The sequence below is a fragment of the Brachyistius frenatus genome, unplaced genomic scaffold, assembly GCF_029030835.1.
Source record: "Brachyistius frenatus isolate BFR_SWC_R1_liver_20210118 unplaced genomic scaffold, ASM2903083v1 Contig_2, whole genome shotgun sequence".
Taxonomy (NCBI): Eukaryota; Metazoa; Chordata; class Actinopteri; family Embiotocidae; genus Brachyistius; species Brachyistius frenatus.
The window spans coordinates 8,013,811-8,034,354 of NW_027210601.1; the positions used below are offsets into that span (position 1 = coordinate 8,013,811).

General features: G+C 40.9%; 1 protein-coding gene and 1 long non-coding RNA gene across 4 annotated transcripts in view; both read left to right on the forward strand.

The window, feature by feature from the left end:
* LOC138620573 (leucine-rich repeat and immunoglobulin-like domain-containing nogo receptor-interacting protein 1) overlaps positions 1-20,544 on the forward strand; it is a 291,009-nt gene that overhangs the window by 176,286 nt on the left and 94,179 nt on the right. The gene's annotated exons all lie outside the window — the stretch shown is intronic.
* On the forward strand, positions 238-18,032 carry LOC138620566 (uncharacterized). Of its 3 annotated transcripts, XR_011310878.1 has the most exons (4): positions 238-570; positions 2,266-2,349; positions 14,866-14,991; positions 15,549-18,032. It is a non-coding gene; the product is annotated as an uncharacterized lncRNA (long non-coding RNA). The 3 variants fall into 3 exon arrangements; XR_011310877.1 differs by having other exon boundaries at positions 14,866-18,032; XR_011310879.1 differs by lacking the exons at positions 14,866-14,991; positions 15,549-18,032 and adding an exon at positions 7,979-8,105.

The following is a 20,544-nucleotide window of genomic DNA, read 5'->3' on the forward strand; positions in this document are numbered from 1 at the left end:
GTTTAGTGTGCAGCGTTTTGCTCCGTCTCAAAGTTTGCAGCAAAAAAAAAAAAAAAAAAAAAGGTGGATATTTTTGGTGACCTCTTTAGTGGGACAAAGGAGGCTGCAGATCGATTCGTTACACCTTTTTAGTGCGGCTTGGTGAAGGGGAGGGGCTCTGAATCCACAAGGGGCTCCATTAATAGCCTACACTCCATCCTAACTATTATCCACCGTAAAGTGTTTATAAAGAGCACACAACTAGGCTACTGTTATCTCAAATGAGACAGCATGATAATATCCGTTTACTGCAGTATCTGTCGGGGAGGATAGTGAGGAAGAGAAGAGGGGAAAAGTCTTAACATTTTTTTTTCCCCCCCTCACTGATAATAACAACATAACTTGGATGACATGAAAACTGGCACGGTTCAGACTGTTTGCGTATCTTCTTCCGTCTGCAGCCAGCCATCGGACTTATTATTCATCCAGCTCCAGTCCGGGCTGCGACTGGAGATTTGGACCGGATCTAAAGAGGAAGCTGGATTAAAAACTTTCTGCAAACCGTCGTCAGTCCCGGTTTCACCGATTCTGGTGAGTTTGTGAATTTATCCCTCAGCCAGTCTGGCGCTCTCAAAGTGAACAGGCAATAAACATGACGCACAGCAGCGGAGAAGCTCATCGCAAGTTTTTTTTTTTTTTTTTTCTGATCCGTAGCCTCTTTCTGAATCACTGCCTCTGTGCAGAACTGATCATCTGCGCACAGAGGATGTCTGAGGTCGCTTATTATGTGGTAAAAGAACTACCAAGTACCGCCCCAACATCTGTCTGTCCCTGTCTGTCAAAGCGGCCTGCCCGCTGATTGATGGAGCCGACTTACGTCACTAATATTTCCATCTCATAGTCTGCGGACAGACAGCAGAGCTGCAGCTCCTGAGTTATTGTTCTGTGTCATGTGAAGCTAGTGGAGCTAGAAAAATGTTAAATAGATGTCTGCTTATTCAGGCTGATTTTCAAGTTTAATTTCCTACAGTTTGATATAGGTCTATGTCAAATTCAAACGTGGACACGGGCCAATATTTACAAGGTTTAACTTTATTATATTATGTAGCTTTCTCATTTCAAATAATTTGGCTTACTGCTGCTGATTATTGCTTCTTCAGTTTGCCTTTTTGTGAGTCAGTGTATACACTGCAGGGCTGTGATCATAAAGGTAGTTATTATTGCAGTGCCACATAACCAGAAAATAAAAGGCTGGCTTTAATTACATCAGGGATGCAGCAGTAAACTGCTTCACAGTTTTGGAGCAAGGTTAACATTTTCTGTAACCGTTTCCAGTGGCGAAAACAATTTGAATGTTTGATTATTCATTTGAACAAATATAACGCTGTTTACACGACACACACAATATATTTAGTCATAAAGATGTAAGATCATTATTCAAGAAAATTCTGATGTCGAGGAACACTTAAAAATAGAAATGTATATTTGAATTAATCAAGTATACAAAAAAACCCCGACCACAATGTTGATGCAGTATTTTTATTTTTCTGATGCCAGTTGAGTGAGTAGGGCAGTTTTCTCTTTCTTTAAATGTTACAAGGTTTTATTTAGCAGAGGGGCAGAAAAAGAATCAGTGGATAATCTGAACCTGGGCCAGCAGGGGGGGGCATGTGGTTCAAGAGACAAGAGAACTCTGAAACATCAGGACATGTGCAGGAGTCCGTCCACAGAATGACAACACTCAAAGTTTTCTCTGATATTGACGGTTTCTTGATTTTTCTGTCATTACAGAAAACGTCTACATATTTGATAAATATTTGTGACCTCAGAGGTGAATTTGAACAGAAACACATACATTTTTTTTTTTTTTTTTTTTTAAATAAGTCTAACCGAACTCTTATCTCACCTCTGACCTAAGATGTAAAATGGATCCAGAGTACAAGTGCTTTTCGAGCAGCCGGCCGCACTCAATGTGGAGATTATGATCCAAATTGCTTGCTACAGTAGTTACACTCCCCGTGATTCAGCCGCCCGCGTCCATGTGCGTGAATGACAAAAGCCGAACACACAAACAGTTGTTTCCCACCTCCCCCAACTTGTATACATGAAGCCCCTCTTCCACGTTAACGGTGGCTCGGTGACAGCATGACGACATGTCATCCCGTTTCCTTCTCTTCTGCGGTAAGATACTCCCCTCAGAGCGGTTGAGAACGTCCATGTAGTCGTCATGTACATCTACATACATTATACGCTGCCTTCTTTTGTCTCTTTCTTCTGTCTTTCTAGGTCTGACATGACCACCTAATGACGAGCTGTTTATAAAACGTAGCGGGTCGTAATGCAAAGACGTCCTGCAGGTTGTCAAATCAGGTGAGGAGCTGTGATAATCTCAAACTCTTCCGACCAAATAATGGCAAACATAATTATGTTACCATGTAAATACTGCTACTTCTAATAACACTGTGTTGTTCCCATGGGAATAGAAAATAGTGGGAATGATATGCCACACTGACACAGAGCAGGCGTACGTGATATGTAACTTTATAGGTTCTATAGTGTGAGAAACATTAATATAAATGTACTTGTAAAATGGCTTGGTCAGCTGTTTTACACATTTTAACACCGAACTCCAATTATAATTTCTACTGACCTACATATGTCATACAATTCTGAAAAGTCATTGTGGATTTTAATGAGTGGTTAATACAAAAAGAACAAAAAACAGAACAAAAGTAAAGTTTTGCCTTGAGGTTTGTGCTTTCGCATTTTGTTGAAATTCGCACACAAGTGGTAGCGTGGTAATCAGTGGTCAAACACGCAACATAAGAAAATACGCAGCTGTAAAAAATGCCAGTTTCTTCCTCCTAAATGTTTCAGTTCTTCTCCTCCCCTTGTTATAATCATCATCATCATCACTACCACAGAGAGCATCACACCCTCCTCTTCAGTGATCCTTTTTTTTTTTTTTTAAACAAAAGAACGGATTCTATAATAACACAATATGAAATGTGTGTCGGAGCCACACACACCGTAGAATGATTTCATTTGTTTACATTATTGTTTGATGCCGGTAAACAAGTTAAAAAAACAAAACAAAAAACAGTTTCAAGACCAACAAAGTAAAGAAGTTTGCTTTGTTCTCATTTTACAGAATTTTTTGTGGACCTTTTAGGTTCATTTATAATTTGAATAGGTCAAATTGATGCATATCCGTTTAGTTTGAGGATATTTTGGGGATTATCATGCCGATGGCAAAGTTTAGTGAAAAGATCACAATGAAGTAAAGCATGAATTTAATGCTTAACCCTTAATATTCATGAATAATAAATGCGTTGTATATTTTGGCCTGTGGCTAACCACCCGAGCATTTTGAAGCCACGATGTCAATTGTTTTGGGCTCTTCTGGCGTGCAAGTGCGATTGGAGCCACACATTTGCTTTTCTGGGGTCTCGCATGTCGTTTGATGTCCGCAGTCCACAGCGTCGTACTTTAAAAACTTATTTTGAGTGGACTGAAAAGGAGTCTAATCGTTTTCCTTGGTGTCATTCAAATAAGTTAACATTTGGAATGATGAAAGCTCACGGCTTATGATAATACCTCTCCTCATAATCTTGAGTAATCTTCAATCAATGATGGGTCCTATCAGATTCCAGACAATCATTGACAGCCTGAATATAAGAATATATAATAAAAAATTAATAAAGAAAAGGCTCTAACTTTGACATGAGCTATATCTCCACATCTATCAGATAGGGCTGCATAATTAAAATGCCAAGTGTGAGTATTAAGAGAAAGAGAGGGGTTTTGATATTTTATAGAGATGTACTTTTCCAAGACTTGTTAAATTTGTAGACTTAAAAACGATATGTTGCTGTAGTTTTGACAATGCAATTAAAGGTTTGTAATCCCCCACCTGAGCATTTAAATAAAACATTTTTTTTTTTGTCAGTTTGGACGAAGAGTGTGATGAAACGGCGTGCAGCGGTGACAGATGTAAGTTTATTAAGGGATTCGGGTCTCAGAGGGGTTTGAGGTTTTATTTTACTGCAATGTAAAAAGCTCAAAACTGAACAGCGAGGAAGCAACTTCAGCTTGTTTACATGAACTATGGAATAAATGTTCAGCACCAGAAAAGCACTGTTGTAAAAAAGTACCTCTTATATGTTGTTTTTTTTCTCCCTTTTAAACTTGAGCTACATTACATACCACCACAGGCCAAACTTCCAGACCAACAGTGTGAAAGAGAGATCTCCTGCTTCCTGGAACAATCTTGCGAAAAATCCTCCCCAACGCGGCTGACATATTTCACGTTTCAAAATACCAGCCTTTCTGACATGCACGCTCCTTCCCTCTCCTCCTCCCTTGCCTTTTGTTTTCTTTGACACGTGCACTCCAATTAGCATTTTTCAGCCATTAAGGAGGAAAGAGGAGCAGCCAAATGTTTATCTCTCTGGGCTCTTTTTTTTTTTTTTTCAACAAGAGTTTCTAACTCGTCGGCAGAAAAAATAATAATATAATAATAATAATAAAACATTCAGGCAGAATGTGGAATATTATCCTCAATGTTAACATCATCTTCACATAACAATTACCAATAGTGCGGGAAACTGTGACAATACAAGTAATTGCGTTCATGAGAGCAGTTGTCAGTCCACATTTAGAGCAATTAAAATGACTATCTATGAGAGAACACAAGCGACGAGGATTGTTTTCACGTCGAGTGACACACTGTAAAACTGTTCAACATTTTCATTCTCGAAATATTTCCGTTTCTTAGAGGAATACGCTTCCATCCACAGCAACAACACAAGGAGCACCCTTTAACCTTTTGCGATAAAGCGCACAACAGTCTCTTAAGGATAACATGCAGAAACGGCTATCATAATGCTCAGTTAGACAGTAAGACTACAGTTAGAAGTCGAGCCTCTTTGTCATCGGTCCTCTTGTGTGTCAAATTAGAGCATCCTAATCTTCAGCTTTACTCTCAAATGTAAATCTGCGAATCTCAAATTGCACAGATCGCTCGCTGCGGGCTTTGGCTGCTAAAATCTGTCACTGCTGCCGGGTTGCCGAACATTAAGGAAGAAAATGCTCTTAAAAAGGTGCTTTTCTGACATTAACATGACTTGTGTGCATAGCGCCGCTCGATCTGTGTAGTTTGAGGCATATATTTATGAATAGGAACCTTTAATTAGGGCTTGTGTTTCTTCCCTAGTCACATTGAGGGATGGTCCTCGCCGACATTCATTAATGATAATCACCAAGAGCGATGGCATAGCTACAGGCCAAGTCTCAGGGGACCCGACACTTGAAAAGAAGCATTAAATTACACAGAGGGACTCTTTAATTGCAAAAAGGAAAATATATAGCCATCATTGTTAAATATGATCTTTTGTAAGCCTTTACTGGTTCAAGGATTTGTCTAAGGGTTTCTTATCCTCACCGTTCCTTTAAATGAAATCTAGAGCCGCATTTCTGCGATAATACGCCCTGGAGCGTTTGTGAAATATAGATTTTTTTGTTACCTTCGTTTCACTTATTGCAAAGCAAGCAACAACGGCAGATATATGACCATTTTTACACATTAGCATTTTACTGTAAATTCAGACAAGCCCAAAAGCAATTCGGCTGCATCACAAACTGTTCCTGCATTTTCAAAAAAACTTTTGTGTGACTTAAAAAAATGATTGGGACGAACATATAGGCAAATAAATCTTGAATATTTTTGGAGTAAAAATATCCTCCTTAGTCTGTCCTAAATATGCTTTTGATTAGTTCAAAACTGTACATCAGCCTCGCCACTTGAAGATGATTCGAACATAGCTGCATGCGACCACTGCAAACAGGCGCCAGATTCCTCTGAACACATTTGTTCATCATGTTAGTCTTCTTGTCTACGTGCTTTGCTCTCGTCCTCGTCAGGTACAGGGGAGGAAAATAAAATCTATATTTTTGTTAGGTTGTATATTCTGTTGTGTGTTAATGAAAGGATCTTGATGGAAGAAAAAGTTATGCATGAACACACACGGACACGTGCATACACACATTCATACTCGTGCACACCCAAACTCCTGACCTAATTGCTCAGTCTCACTCAACTAATTAATCACAGCTGACTTAACATGGTGACAAGGTTAGGTAGGTGACATTCTCCAAAAACGCTGTCGTTCTGTTGCCTCTTTAGCTTTCCTTTTTAGCCATCCCAGTTTTTGCTTTGGTTTGTTCTTCCTGTATCTCCTTCTGTCTTAACCTCTTCCTTTTCTCATGGTTTTTCTTAATTTCTTTGTTTTATTCATTTCTAAAAAAAAAAAAAAAAAAAAAAAAAAAACTTTCTTATCTCTTCTTTTCCTTTTTTTCCATCTTTCCTTGTTAGCGTTTCTCCCTTTTGCTTTTTTTCTTTCTTTCTTTCCATTTCTGTCTTTCTTTGTCTCCTCTCTTTCTGTCCTTCCTCGCTATCTTTTTTCCCCCCCTATTAGATCGTGTCTTGCATGAATCCAAATGGAGAGCATAACTTGGCCCACATCTATTTTTACCTGTTATTGGGGGTAGGGGTTGGGTGGGTGGGGGCGGGGGGGGGGCTTTGGAGAGGTGAGAGTGGGCATGCTGGGAAAGAAGAGGGGGGGGTTAGGGGCGGGGTCACAATGCTCCATTAATCAAAAAGAATGACACTCATGTCGTCCCTGACAACCATCCTGCCACCCATACGTCTGTTCCCCTCCTCCTCCATCCCACTCAAACAGGACAACTTTAGTGATGGGGAGGGTGAAGAAGACGAAGAGGGGAACGAGCGGGAGGGAGAGTGGGGGAGGGGTGAGCGAACTTTATTAATCAAGCATCTCAGATTAATTGTTATGAAGTGTCACCCATAAATTCTCCATTTGGATTTAATAATCTTGGAGGTAGACTTAACAATCTCTGTCGTGATTTGAGTTTTATTGAAGAGGCTGCAGAGAGAGAGACAGAGGGAGAGAGATGCAGTGACACAAATAGCTTCTCAGCGGACAGTCCTTCTCCGCATGACAGTTATGAAATACAATTATCAGCAAGATCTGCTTAAGAATTCATCAACTGCACCTCTGCCTTCCAAGGAGAGAAGGGAAGAAAAAAAAAAAAAATCCTACATACAAAGCAAGTCTTAACTGATAAGACTTCTCTTTTCCCTGCAGCCCTTAAACTATCATTTCTCTGTCTCAGACGTGTTAAGTCACTGTAAAGGTATGGTGCGCATATCTCTTTGAAAGCGCTCCGTGCATTATATTAAAGCATAAATCACCAGGTAATCAGGGAATATGGTAAATGACACACCACATGCAAATCACCGAGATAGTGAGTAGTTTGTTTGAAATGTATTAGCCGTTGGTTTGCATCAGGGTCAATAATAGCAGTTAATCTCTGCGTGCAGTGAAAATATACTGTCACCGAATTGTACAAAACCCTGTCAGCTCTCAAAAGTAACAGAATCATAAAACGCAAATGATTTCAATCAATTGTCGTCTAATTGCAGTCATATCTTTTGAAATGAATGAAGAACGGCCACGATGTAGGTTGACAGTGTGCATAAAATTAGCATAGCTTTGCATATTGCAATGCCATTAATGTTAGTTTTATTGGAGGCTTGGGTTTTCCTGCATTTTTTTTGTACGTCGCCGTCGTCTTAAAGGAACACGGGCAAATACAGAACGGGGCAGTTTATAGTTATGAAAACGGTTTGACTCACTATCATGAAGACACTTTCACAAAATGGAGCTAATTTCTGCATCAAAGACCAGAATCTGGTTGTACTTCGATCTCAAAACATTATTTTGTCTGATCTGAGAAATCTGTTTCCTAAAAAAAGAAAAGAAAAAGAAAGTAGTCTGACAAAAGACAGATCTGAGAAACGGAAAACAACTCTGTCTTTGCTCAGAATAATAATGGGAGTCTTTATGTGACCATTTTTGGGAAATGCCAGAGAAGCTTGTTAAACATGTGCCTTTAACTACACGTTCTCCTCCGCCAGATATCATCCTGATCAATGACGCCCACGGCGCCGTGAGAAATGACGGTAGCTGGATCCGCGGTAAATGTTTTAGCTATCAACACTGCTTCATCCTCCGTCACCCAACACCGCGGCCGATCCCTCACCGACACCGGCCTGGTTAAATCCAAGCCCGTCTCCTCCGGTCAGTAATCGCACTTGTCAGCTGGTGATGTGTGACTTCTGAACGATTCCATCACATCAAGCTCATCTGCTTTAGTGAGTTGAGAGCGCTAATTCAATTAGATGGTGGTGAAATTTTCAAATAATTCTGTGACACTTGAGCACCGTGAGAGGCCAGACCACAGACAGTGTGTTTATACGCACTGTGATAATGTAATTAAGACCAAACTAAAGCAACACAAATTACTGCGACGACCATATTAACAATTTAACCAAGTTATATTATATGAATTAAGGTCATAATCACAGTACACCAGATTCAATTAGGAGAGCTTGATTACATGTCAGTCTTTCAAATTACTCATGTCATTCACGCTCGTTTGTCACAGAGTGAATGTAAGGCAGTTTGTTGTTTGAAGTAATGTTTGAAACACAGTTTTAAGGATACAACCACTCCCTTCTTGGAACGAACGCTGCAATTAACACAGCTTGCATGAAGGCTTTAAATACATCCAACAACAAAGTCCCTGCATTTCCCTTTATGTTAAATTTCCTATAGGACTGCAGAGTACAACACATCTTTTAAAACAGTAACCATCAAACAACAGTAGGTAAGACAGTCGTTAGGTACATTCCAAAGGGTAAATCCAACGGTTTTATTTATATTTACTTTAACCCTAAAGAGCAGTAAATGGAAATTACAGAAATCTTGGGGGGGAAAAAGCCTAAACGCTGCCAAACATGTTTTTATACTCAGCTGAGGGGGCTGTTAACAGTTAAATTAACAAATAATAATAAAAAATAAAAAAAATGACCATGAAAACGAATGCAAACACATTCTCAAACAGAGCTTTTGCTTACGAGTCTGCTCCTCTTACTGTACACGAAACATGCTACAGTGCCTCGAACGTGTTGCGTGTCTCCACTCAAACTGAAAGTCCAAAAATCTAAATGAAAAAGAGATGTGGTGTTGGGATTATAGTTGGGGGAAGTGTTTCTACTGCAAAAAAAATAAATAAATAAAAGAAAAGGTCACAATCTGAAGTGGGACGCACCAACGAGTCACAGTGCTCATCCTCAATTCATTATGTGTAATGTTCTTTCCTTTTTCACTGCTTTTGGATTATGTAGTTTTTTTTTTTTTTTTTTTTTTTTTTTAAAACGTCAGATTCTTCCTGTGTGAACGTTACTGGTTGGTGCTATTGTGCTTTGTTGTTTTTCCTGTGTGTCTGTTCGGTGTGACACCATAACTGTAAATGCTGTTACTGGCGAGGCGGATAGGCTTCCCAAGAAAAATAACAAGTGGCCAAACTAACAAATAAAAAAATCTCTTTAATGCCCCCAATAATTCAAATATTTTATTTTCTGTTGGGAGCAAAATAATAACGAATGTTATTGTTTTGGACTTTAATTGGTTTCTATCTGCCAGTAAACGTTATTAATTTCTCTCAATCGTGATTTGGGTTGTTATATAACATTAACCATGTGCTTCTGATTGCGATGGCGCATTAACACAGAATTCATTTGAACCCAAAACAGAACTTTTTACTAGCCTAACTCTGTAATCCTCAACTAAGCTCTTTCTTTCTGTTCAAGTGTGAACTATGTATTGTTTTGTGCTGTCTGTACATGTTTTAAAGTCCGCGTGACATTGATTAAATCCTAAAAAAAAACACAGGTGTCATTATTACATATTCACAGGCAGTAAGGCCGAATGCCTTCAAGTGACTGAGATGAAACTGGACACATTTCCCTTCATGAAGTATGCAGATAAATATTCAAATACTCCCCACCTCTGTCTCCACACACCTCGCCGCTGCTCGTAGATTTGGAAAGCCCCCACCCTGCAAATTGATGGGATTGGTTACTTTGGTATGTGACGTATGAAACAGTGGCTTTCTCAATCCATGCGTTTTAAGACTGCAGTGCTGTCTGCAGTTCAAAAACAGAAATGGCCTTCACTGCTTATCTTGCTCATAATACATCTTGCGGTCTTTAATTGGGTACATTCAATTTTCAGTTTGAAATGACGTTTGCTACAATTAATCGATGAATCAAATACATCATCCTGTCACATAATTGTTGGTGCTGCACGCTAAGTCCCATTTCATGTTTGGTCCACATTTTAAAAACGTGCTTAAAACTTAAAACTATTTTTTTTCCGCCCACAGGTCAGCCTCGTCACACCTGCAAACCGGGCACTTTAATATAATCTGAACATACGATACAACCTTTCTATTGGATTAAAAGAAATGAAAAAAAAAAAAAAAAATCAACTCTCCACCCCACTGCTCCCTTCCTTCATTGCGTCTGCCCCAGTGGTCAAGGACACCCATATCAGTGGACGTCAGGGTAGGCCCCATCCATCAGGAGGCTATGTGTAATGGAATCAACCGGTGACAATGATCATCAGCACTGCAAACAATGGTCCATAAACATCCCTTGACAAGTGGTCAAATGCGAGGTGGGGGCTGGGCGAGGGTTTGAGGGATTGTATGGGATGCGTGTGCGCGTGCGTCCACATGTGTGAGTCACTCAGACAGAGAGCGACGGTACCACAAGGCGAGACAGTGCTGTAGAGTAGCAGAGAAATGGCGAGGACGATACTTCCCCAGGGGATGATGCGGTGGGCCAACACGCTACCTCGGAAAACAAATGTTCCCCGCCGGGTCGGAGTTCAAACATGCCTCAGCTTATTCTAAGTGTTTGCTACTCCCGCTTTCTCCCTCCCTTCCTTCTCTTTTCTTTGACATGAGTTTTTTTTTTTTTTTTTTTTTTTTTACCTGCGTTTTATCAGATTGCTTGCAGGGAGAGAGTCAAGCAGAGAGAGAGAGAGAGAGAGAGAGAGATGGTATGTACTGTAGAAATGTTCCGGCTTTTTAATGATAACTCTTATTCCATACGGGATATTGCAAAAATGAAAACCTCTGACTTCGAAAAAAAAAAAAAAACACTTGCAGTTCAAGCCTTTAAATTGCCTGTTTGTTCCAAAAGAGTAGAATGTGGCCAATCGTTGCTTTTCTTTCTCTCAAGTCAGCGTTGAATAAAACCCAATTAGAGAAGTTGAGCATTTCAAAGAAAGCAGTCCATGTTTTTTTCTCTCTCTCTCTCTCTCTCTCTCTCTCTCTCTTCATCTTAAGTTTCCATCGCAATAAGTAGTTGTTGCTTTTGTCAGGTCGGGTGTTTCGTCACTCCATTTTTTTTGTCAGCTGGTTTCTCTTTCTCTGCCACACACACGCACGCACGCGCACGCACACACACACACACACACACACACACACACACACACACACACACACACACACACACACACACACACACACACTAATTAGCCACCAGTTCAATTAGCCACCATTTGTCTCAGCTTTCCCTCTTTTCCTGTTTATTCAAACGTCAGAAGTGACACTGGCCAATTAACGCAATGGAATAGTTTAGCCCTCTGTAACACTCTGAATGGTACAAACCAAGTGGGATATTTGCTCGGCGCTCCAGAACTGGTGTGCCGGGAGTGAGTGAGTGTGTGTGTAAGGAGTTGGGTTCAAACAAAAGAAAACAGTGAAAGAAGAAGCTCAGCGGGTGTTTGATAAAGATATATATAAAGAGATATATATATTTTCTTTTCTTTTTTTGCGATTATTAGGTCAATATTATTTGTAAAGTTTTATTTCAGGCTCATCAAACACAAGATGGCTTTGTTATTTGCACAAAACATGTGTGATGGCAGCAATCATTATTTTATGTTTTGTCATTAGTGGCAGGCTAAATTGACCCCGAGATTGGCTCCCTCTTCAAATATCCTGAAATCCAGGGCAACAGCTGGATAATAGGTGCTGCAGTGATTTACTAATTGTCTTTGGGACTCAAATTAATAATTGGCAAAGCCTCAGCTGAAGTGCACATCTAACTACTCTTTGTCGCTCACTTGGATCTTGAGAAAGAAAAAAAAAAAAAGGCACAAAAGGCAGCAGAGACGATATCATTAACAGTCTCTCCAAATTGAAACAGTCGTCGAGAGTGTCTTTAAATGTCTCTGGAAGCTTTTTGTTGAGTGCAAATGACATCTCGCTCATTTTGCTGGTGGCTACATGACTGATGTGTTGAATAAGACAGTCCGTTTTGACGCTTTTGAAGGATCTGGGTTTGAAGTATATGATTCTGAAGTGCCAGCATATGCTTAGCGAGATAAGTAATTTGACACACAGACATCACAGCCTGCAAATCTTTCGTCTGGCTGCGTTGAGTGTCCACGTCGGCCGCTTTTTCAAGAACACTTTACAACTGTCACAACTGACTGTCAGTGTGCAAATGACACACGCAAACGAGCTCATTTTGAACACAGATTAAGACAGCTGTCATATTAAAACAAAATACAAAACCAGACTAAAAATAACATTAATTTGACCTGAGGCGTTTAAAAAAATTAATTTGCTATTGAAGAACCAAAGATTCCTCCTTTTTAGCATCAGTTTGTTCATTATAGTAATTAAATGAACTACTCATCCTCGGGAGTGAAGCTGGATTTAAAGCAGTTGAAAGCAACACAGCAATAACACAGCCATTCAGATAACAGGACAGTTTCCCCTGCTGTTATTTTCTCTTTCCGGAGAGACACATTTGACTGAGCTACCTAACATAAACAGACAAACACTGAACACTACTAGACACAAATAAAGACTTACACACAAGCACATTCAAACACAAACGCACGCGCACACACACACACACACACACACACACACACACACACACACACACACACACACACACACACACACACACACACACACACACACACACACACACACACACACACACACACACACACACCAGCTGGGGGAGGGGGGGGGTCAGAGCTGCAAACTCAGTCGCTGACATTGTGGCACTTCTTTGGCAGCGTTGTGCAGGTGTCGTCTGCACACAGCATTCTAAATAAATGGATCTGAAATGATTTACCGAGGGTATCTGCCACCTGAGCACTGTTCCCCACATATATACAGACACACACACACACACACACACACACACACACACACACACACACACACACACACACACACACACACACACACACACACACACACACACACACACACACCTAACACTAACTTCTTCCCTCCCTCCCTGTTGTTCATATGGAGATGCTGAAGCAAAGGCACTCACAGACACCAGGGGTGGGGGTGGGGGTGGGGGTGGGGGTGGTGAATCTGGTAGAGCGGCAGCCTTTTGTATCGTCCTGAGTCACATTATCTCAAACATATAGAGATTTACCAGCGTGGGGTGAGGTGCCGTTTAGATTCTCATTTTGTGATGTAATTTATGCCTTTTGGTTTTCAGACAAGATGGAGAACGTGACTGCGGTCACGCTAACAATAGCCAATTCCCTGACCTCTGCTTATCCAGCGTCGACTGCAACATTAACAACGAAAAAAAAAAAAAATCTGCTATTACATTCTAACAAGAAGAGACGCGCATACAGGAGCAGCAGCACGCAGGACGACTGGCTTAAGGCAAGACATCTGGATCACAGCAGCTGTTGTCACCTATAAGCCACTTGCAATCACCCTGGAGAACCGTGCATCTTTTTGTTTCTGTGATAGAAAATGCTGTGTCTGCAAGTTAATAAATACACTGTGTGAATATACTGCGTGTGTATGTGAACTGCTATTGCTGCAAAAAAAAAAAAAAAAAAACGTGACGCGACTACTTTACCAGGGGTGATGCTGTTACATTAAACAAACAGGGGAGCCGACATGACAGTACAACGCATGGCCTAAATACTATTGAGCTCTATTAATCTGCTACGAGTCCACGAGGAAGCAAATCAAGGTGGATTTATTTCAAGTCACGTAAATAAGTAAACTTGTGTAATGTATTTAACTTCAGTAATATGTAACCTAAACGAACTTGGATGTAACATTACTTTAATAAGTAATGTTATTGTAACCCAAACCATGAATGTTCCCTGAAACCAAGTATGCGTGGAGCTTAAACCGAAGCCAACCCGAGAGCGTGTCACCCAGACCCTGATCTTTTCTTTAATCCAGCGGTTCTCGTGCCTAAACCCAAGGCAGCTTGTGCCCACGGAAAATAACAGGCCAGGAAAAAAAAGTAGGCATCTCACAATTTGCGAGTCGTTATTGTGAAAGTGGTACGTTGTGCGCTGCGGACGCTGTCGGTATTAAACGTTCGGATGCGACTGCGAGGTCCAGTGAGGAGAGCAGCAGTGCCTTCAGGCAAAGCTGCAACAGGCAGAGCTCTTTGTTGCACTTCTCTGAGTTTTTGCCAGATCTTGCAGTCAAAAGTTCATTTGAATGGAAATATCGACCCCAATTTGTTGTCTGGCACAATGCACATCCAGTAGCATTCTGACATTCGCAGGAAACAAAGGCATCAGTTTCGATGTAGACATGAATGGAGGGAAAAGTTAATTCTGCAGAATTCCTGCAGTAAGGCGTTTGCTGGATGGCCATTTATCTTTAGAAACCTCCACACACACACACACACACACACGCACGCACGCACACACACACACACACACACACACACACACGCACGCACGCACACGCACACACACCTCTCAAGTTGAAATAACAAATGGAAACATCTGGCCATTTCAGTAACTTTCCAAAAACCCACAGTCCAACATTCACACTCACTTCGCGCAGTGATTGGTCAGCTGTGCTGAGGCGAGAAAGTGAGCAGGGTTTGAACATCTTCCTCTCTCTCTTCTTTCATTCTTTAAATAGCCACTTCTATTTTCACGGGAACTACAGAGAGCAACAGGATCCTACACTACTACGTAGACTCTGTTTGTGCCTTTTAACGCGGCCATTCAGAGATGCTAGAGACGACTTGCATTCACAGAGTACCAGGTAAGTACATTCAGATTCTAATTGTGTAAATTTGGATGCAGTCCAAAGCCTAGCCTGGTCCCAAGTCCTCTCGCTCACCACCTACGTCCGATTCGCACAAAAATTCAAATAAATGATGCATGAATAAAGATAAATGAAGTGAAACGACATTAACTATGTGCTCTCGTGTGTTTTGTTTGAAAACCTGCAAAAAGGACAATTTCTCATGTCTCCGCAAAAATGCATTTAGGTCAGCAGACGGCAAAGAGGGATGAGTACAGCGTTATGTAATCAATTATTGCAAACAATTCGGTGAAAAAAAAAATGACATGACCACAACACTCGACGGCCTACTGTGAGGTGATTTTAGTTTGAACTTCTATGACAGATAGCAGCTTTCACATTTATGCCATGAAATAACACTTTCCATTGCAAAAAAACCCCAAAACGGGACAAGTAATGTTTTCGTGTTAACAGCCCCTCAAATATTTGGACCAATCGATAGTAAAGACACGAAGGCGACAGAGCAAAAATGTGGAAAAATTCACCAGACATGTTTTTGTGTGTGTTTTGCTCAGAACAACAACCTGATGAACAACCAACACGATGTAAGAGGAAGCAAAGCGTTCTCGCAGCACTGTTGCAGGCACACAGAGGGTTAACGGTCTGACTGTCCAGCGCTGATGGGAGACATGTCCCCGGCAGATGGGCAAAAAGAGAAAAGAGGAAAAACAACAAAGTCAAGAGGTTAAAAACAGAGGCATCAGAGAGATACATCATCATCCCAGCTCTCTGACACTCTGTAGGGCTTGACCTTACCCGGCTGCTGGGTTGTCAGAGTGGCCTAATCAAGTAGTAGGCAGGGCTGCCAGACCTGCCCTGGTCGGAGAACACGCACAACCTGGACTTCATCAGTCCGGCTGATGCATAAAGAGTGTGTGTGTGTGTGTGTGTGTGTGTGTGTGTGTGTGTGTGTGTGTGTGTGTGTGTGTGTGTGTGTGTGTGTGTGTGTGTGTGTGTGTGTGTGTGTGGGGCGTGCGTTTAAAATCGGCCGTTTCACCCGTTTCTACAATATTCCCTTTAGGTTGTTTTCACGCAGACGGCACAGTGACATAGATTTAGCTCAAATGAGAAAGTGAGGTATGATGGATCCTGTCTCCACTATAGAAATATACTAAGTCAATGACATATTTACAGATAAATACCTCCCCCCCCCCCAATGAAACTTCTCTTGCTTCAAAGTCACTTACTATTAAATAAGGAGTACTTCAATAGATTGTGCTAATTGGCATTCTAATACATTTTTTGTTCATATTTTTTTCTTTAAAATCAGATTTCTTGCCTTTTATTTTCCCTGTACTGTCACGGGCAGACTTGCCGTGCAACTCCTTCAAACTGATTCAGTAAATTTCTTACTAGATTTATAGACATAAAAAAAAAATAAAAGAAAAGGGAACATCATCTTTTATATTACGGGCTCCCGTGGAGAAAAAAACAGCAGGTTTGAAAGAAATTAAATTTGCTTCACGCGAAGTGTAAACAAATCTGACTACAGTTATTCTGTAAACTCATCTATTTCCGTGTCTCGCACAGAAATATCTTGATAATGACAATTTTCTTTACAGACACGCCTATAAGACAGTAGGATTAATGCCATTGCTACGCACAAAATCCAATTTAAAGGTGGTGACTAAGAACATGAATATCATTAGAGTCGAATTAAAAAGTATTATTGACCTTTCTGTGGCTGTGCGAGTGGACATCAAAGCCAACTTTTTAAAGTCTCCACCATGTAGAGTGTTATTAACATATGCCGCTCTTAATAAATTATTTCTGTCACATTATAAAAAAAAAAAATTAAGCACAACTCTACAATTTTATGAGCCTGTAAAGGTGAAGGCCATGCATATTAAGTTTTTCATGCACCGTGAACTTTTGAGGTATGCTACAATAGGTTACATAATTAATATCTGCAGAGAACCCTGAGCTATATATTTTCACGATTTTTTTTTTTCTTTCATTCTTAAAGGGTGATGCTGCCTAAAAGACATTGTAAAATTGAAGGAATCACCATTATCATCTGGTAACCAGGTTCAAAGTTCAACTTTATTGACTCCTAAGCAGAGCATTACCTTAGCAACAGTTAAAAATGACAGATATAAGGAGATAATGTGGGTCATAATAAAATGTTTTGAGAAATAAATGATGCAAATGTTGTCACGTGTTCTGCTCTAACATTCAGTGGTTGAGCAGAGAAGAGGGATGTGGACAGTTATCACGTCGAGAGCTTATTATTTTCACCAGTGCAGCCAACGTGACATTCTTTAAGACAGACACAAACCATCATTAAGCGGATATACTACACTCATCAGTGTTGGGAATCTACGCCTGCACGCACTATTTGCATTCAAATGTAAAAGATGCAACCACATGATGGATCCAACTGACTCGGTGGAGGACGGTGGCTGTTTTGCTCTTGTCACAAAGCGGCCGCCTTCTGTCTGGTTTACGGTTGGGATAAATTTCAACCTGCGTGACATCCTCCGCCTGCATAAGAATGTGAAATCATTTTGCTCCATTTCTTGTGATAATTGCTTTCTGGGGCACTTCTTCATATTAACGTCAGCTGCTTTCCTCATCTTTTTCTCTTGAAGATTTTCACTTGAGGACTGACAACTTCAGGCTCCAGACTCATTTAAGTTGTTAAACACTTCTAAAAATCAAGTTAACGTATAACAAGGTTGATTATGACTGCGATTATTAGAACGTGTCGTGTTGCTCTTTATTCGTTTAGTGCCACTATTGTGTGTACATTTATTGCTGGTTTTCTAAACATGTAACCAGTAAAGCTTTTTTTTTTTCTTTCTTTTTCGAAATTGAAATACTTCAAAGCAACATTAGTAAAATACACTGTATAGCTGATGTCCTAAAAAAAAAAAAAAACGAGTGGCTGGATTTTTACTGTAAATCGAATGCAAGAACCCCTAATTGTCAATTGTCTTCAATTTCAGGTTCATGGCTGACAGGAAGTTGTTCTACCGCAGCAACAAGGAAACGACATAAACCGCAACAGAATTCCAGCCTGTAAATAAAAAGACAATCAGTGCTAATAATAGCAACAATCAGTGTATTTCTTGATCCTTCGCACTTCCTACACCACAAGTGTGCATATTTTAAAGATGGGCAGACTTCAGTCAGTCAGTGAGCATCATGTTCTTCCCTTCGAGTCCCACAGGAGCTCTTTTCCATCTGGAAAACCATCCGGTTTAGTTTAGTTGAAAAGTGTACAGCGTATGCTTTTGTTCTCTGAGCAGCGACATCCTGTTGTGATTTTCATTTGAGTCACAGTGTGTAAGACTTGTTAATTTGATAAACCCAGTCTCTGTCCCTCATTCACTGTCTCAAACACGTTTCCATTGTTAAAGCTGCAGCGGCGTGCATGAGGCTGATGCCTTACCTACGTCATTATAACATTCTTTGAAGTTTTAGAGCCAGATGTTTTACAGCCCTCCCGCTTGATGTTGGGAGCCGATAAGTTGTGTACTACTTTTAAATCACGCCACTTTTGGAGCAATTAATAGACATTCATTTAGAAGAGCAGCTCTAATTTTGGAGCATTAATTCATACTTTGTTTTCATGAGGCGTATTGCTAGAGTGAGATTCAGGTATACAGTATAAGTAATTTTCTGACAGTACGCTCCGACTTATGAATGTTTAAGACTTTCACTTTGACGTGTCAGAAAGTTAAGAAGTGGGAGAAAAGTATTTCCCACGACTCTTTTTCTTACAGCAACACAATGTTCGACGTCACACTCTGGATGATGTATGAGGACTCCAAGTTCATGTTAAGGCCATCGGTTTAATTATTGTGTCATCATTTCTGAGAAATGTGAAACATGGACCCAGTGCCATCGAGGCAGTGCGTGCTTCCACCAGCAGAAGCTTCAATCAATCATGAACACCAAACGGGGCGACGAGCTCACACTGCTCGCAGTCCTTGAGAAGGCTCGAACAAACAGCATTAAAAGCCACCATCATCAAACCTTGGCTTGAGATTGACAGACCATGTGGTCCGAATGAGTAACACCAGACCTCCCCCATCAAATCCTCTACAGGTACAACTCTGCACTGGCAAAGGACCCCGCATACCCTCTGCAACAATACATAGATTTACTACAGACCGAGAAGACAAACATCCACCTGAAAACTTGGGAAGAACCAACATAAGATAGCAAAGCTCACGTCTCAACAGCTGCGGAAATGTTTGAACAAGAACAGCGCAGAAATGAGGAGGACGGAAGGCCGAGGCCGAGGCCAACCACGGCCACCTTCATCCATCCAGTGAACCGTGTGCGGCCGCATGTTTCATGCATGGATCAACCTCGCCAGTCATCAGAAGTTCCAGCATGACAAATAAGCAACACAGAAGAAACTAAATACTCAGAAACAAGGAATCGCAGGCAGTATTGTCAGGTTGTCAAAACATGGAAACATTAGCTAAAAATATATATATATAAAAAAACGTGTTTATTGTAACTCATTTTTGTGTGCTGAAAGTTTCATGCCCATAAATGCACTGGAGGTGATCCAACATCGTCTGGAGTATCCGATATTTTGTCCGACTATTATAGAGACACAACTAATAATTATGGTCACAATTACAGTTTTGGACATGAAAACTTGTATTTATTATCATTAAACTTTTTCACTTACAGTGACAGTAATACTTAGTCCAGCTCTCCGCCTGCGGTCTCATGCGAGAGGTTTTTCCTCCTGTTAAATCATTTACATGCCTCTTCCTACCATTATCATCTCTACAACACAGACAACACAGGAAACAGGTACCGCTGCGCTGCGGAACGAGCCTCGGCAGCTGAATGTCGTCAATACAAGAAGCCCACATTTCTCTGTACTTGACCCCTTCCCAGATACTGCGAGCCGACACCAATATTGCTCGCTGTTGCCACTCAACTCATGACAGCCGAATAGACACAGAGGGAAAGTTTGGTTCTGTTTCTCGCTCTTCCTTATCTGCCTCTTACAACAGAAAAAAACAAGCAAATCTCATGCACTTGGGGGGAGAGAAAAAAAATAATAAAAAAAATCGACACGCAACAATAGCATCCACCGATAGCGCTGTCAAACAACGGCATCTCTCTCGGATGTTAAAAGCTTTAAGAGCTGAGGCCTCTGTGACATCCACAGCCTCTGGATGTCAAAGATGGTTGAAGACTTGAGAGCAGGCCTCTGTTTTAAAAATACTGTGTGTGGGTGTGTGAGTGCGCACGTCTCAGAGCAGCAAAAGTGACATTTGAGGGGCACTTTACAGAAGCCAGCGGTTGCTAGGGATCTTCTGTATCACCTAAAGAGCCTTTGTCAGTCATTGGAAAGCTGTCACCTTTCGGGGGGCCGATACGGTAGGGGGAGCTGGCTGACAGGTAGGAATTAATGAGAGGTGTATGACAGCAGACCTCGGTGCTCTTGTGTATGTGCGTGCGCGCGCGTGCGTGTTTGAGAGTGTGTCCACATGCGTGTGAATCCGGTCCTTTGTCTCAAGAGGATGAACCACCTTC